The sequence below is a fragment of the Silene latifolia genome, chromosome X (assembly GCF_048544455.1).
Source record: "Silene latifolia isolate original U9 population chromosome X, ASM4854445v1, whole genome shotgun sequence".
In the NCBI taxonomy this organism is placed as follows: domain Eukaryota; kingdom Viridiplantae; phylum Streptophyta; class Magnoliopsida; order Caryophyllales; family Caryophyllaceae; genus Silene; species Silene latifolia.
The window spans coordinates 298,501,725-298,504,372 of NC_133537.1; the positions used below are offsets into that span (position 1 = coordinate 298,501,725).

Sequence of the window (2,648 nt, forward strand, 5' to 3'; positions counted from 1 at the left end):
AATCATTAGTAGGTATAATTCTCTTAATCCCTTTTTAATTATTGTTAATTATCTTCATTTATTCATCATGTTTTACTTTGTTGGTATGATTGACAACCTTGCTAGCATGTTCAACATGACAATGAGTAAGTAGTTTCCTTAGCTAGGGTTAATGGGTAATTAGGGGAAACCAACATGGGGGATGATTCATGCTTAAATTAATATGTTTTCATAGTTTATTTGCTTGCTTGTTGTGATCTCAACTTATGCACATGTTATGTTTGATGAAATGCGAGCCTATGAATCCTTGCATTTTTTTTACCCATCACCTATCTTTTCAATGAGACTTGTAAGACATAAACCAACTCGAGTCTCATTAGACCATGCATATAATTGAGTAGGGAAGATTAAGTCGACTTGTAGGTGTTGTACAATCTAATCGATTCGGCTCCGAGACCCAAACTTTCCTAGGATTGTAAGATATAAACCAACTCGATCCATCACAACAATAATTGCTTGCTTATAATTTGAGAATATGTTTGTATGATCAATTCCCATGAATCCTCTATGACCCCATGACACCCTAGTGCCTTTTATCAATTGTTTACATCCCTTTTTAATCATCTTGCTTGTTTACTTTTGTTGCTATTTAGTTTAGTGATCTTCTACTTCAAACCCCAAATTGTGACACCCATAGGCACCGCTAGTTGCAATTGAAAATCTCATCTCAATTCCCGTTCCTTGGGATCCGACCTTTACTTGCCCCTTTACTAATTGTAGAGTTGTTTGTGGAGTTATAAATTGTGTTTTGGTCTAGGTGCTCCTAACAACAAGTACCGAAAACTAAACCTCCAAGTGAGTCCGACCAAAAATGGCGCCGTTGCCGGGGTCGGTGTTAACTTGATTTAGATTTTCTTAAATTGTTATTAGTTGTGTCTTTCTTTGCCTTGGGGAAGTAAAACTCCTCAAGATTTGTTCTAATTATTTTCGAGTTGTTTGATATTTTGCATGTCTAGAATATCACAAGGTAACTTGTTACCCTTTGATCACGAAATTGAAAGGACTTTGACAAACAATAGAAGACTTGCTAGGAGAACTTTGAGAGGTATTGGTGAGGTTGTATATATTCAACCAAACACTATTGAGTTCATCAACCCTTTTGCAAGAGAAGGTGAGGAGAACCCAACACAAAATCCAACACAAAATCAACCCACAATGCCTAAATTTTCATCACATTCCGTACCAACCGAGGAGAACCTACCCAATGGTACTCCCACACCACAACACTTAACCGGAAATTTCATTGCCAAATCCGCATTTATCCAATTAGTCGAAAGAAGCCAATTTGGGGGGATGCCTAGTGAAGACCCTCACTCTCACATGGAGACTTTTTGCGACTATTGTGATGCGATTTCTCAAACCGGTGTAACTCAAGACCAAATTCGATGGGTCTTATTTCCTTTTTCTCTAATTGGCACTGCAAAACAATGGTTTAAAGGCCTTGATAAGGCTACTCTCGAAATTGATTCTTGGAAAAAATTGGCTCTAGCTTTCTACAAAAAGTTCTATCCACCGGAAAAGACTAACATGCTAAGAGCTCAAATTACGGGCTTTAAGCAAAGAGATGAAGAATCCTTGTATGAAGCTTGGGAGCAATTCAAGGGAATTTGTCGCTCATGTTCTCATCATGGACTTAGCGAGTGGTTCTTGGTACAACAATTTTGGAATGATCTTTATGAAGACTCATGAAACATTCTCAACATGGGATCAAATGGAATGTTCACCGAAGTTGATGACAATCAAACTTGGAACAAGATTGAGGAAATGGCGGTCCATAATTCACAATATAGTAGACCTCGCAAGGCTACTAGAGGAGGAAAGTATGAAGTGGACTCTATTACTCAATTGGGTGCTCAACTTAGTGCTCACATTGATACCATCAATTTGAAGTTCGAAAAAGCTATGGCTGGACTTGAAGAAGCCTCAAAATCACCAAAGCAACATGTTAATGCCATGACGGCATCTTCATCAATCCCAAGTGGGATATGTGAGAATTGTGTAACTTTGGGACATGACCAAAGTGAATGTAGGGGAACAAATGAACAAGTGAATGCTTTTCAAGCATACAAGAGTGGTACCCCTTATTCAAATTATTACAATGAGAACACCAAATTCCACCCAAATCTCTCATACAAAAGCCAAAATGTTCAAAACCCTTAACCAACATACACCCCACCTCCCATGAGAAACCAAAATCAAAGACTCTTTTACAACCAAAACCAAGGTTACCAAAATCAAACTCCATACAATCAACAAAATGACCAAGGTTTTGATGTTCAAAAAGTCGTCCTCGAAATGCAAAAGAATCAACAAGAGTTTTTCACTCAAATGCAAAAGGATAGTCAAGCAAAGGAAATCACCATCAACAACATCCTAGCCCACACCAAAATGTTGGAAACCCAATTAACTCAACTAGCATCTTCAAGCTCACAAAGACAAAAGAGGCAATTACCACCTCAAAGTAATCCCCCGAGACATGAAACGGTTAGTGCCATTCACTTGAGAAGTGGTACGAGGTATGAAGCACCAAAGATGCAAGTTGAGGATGAAGTTGTGAAAGTTAGTGACAAAGAAGAAGTTGTGCAAAACCCCAAGGATGGAGAACCATC

The 2,648-nt window shown here is 38.4% G+C and overlaps 1 non-coding gene across 1 annotated transcript; it reads right to left on the reverse strand.

The window, feature by feature from the left end:
• Positions 1–1,566: 1,566 nt before the first annotated feature.
• LOC141624275 (small nucleolar RNA R71) lies at positions 1,567–1,673 on the reverse strand. Its single transcript, XR_012534082.1, has one exon. It is a non-coding gene; the product is annotated as a small nucleolar RNA R71 (small nucleolar RNA).
• Positions 1,674–2,648: the final 975 nt, after the last annotated feature.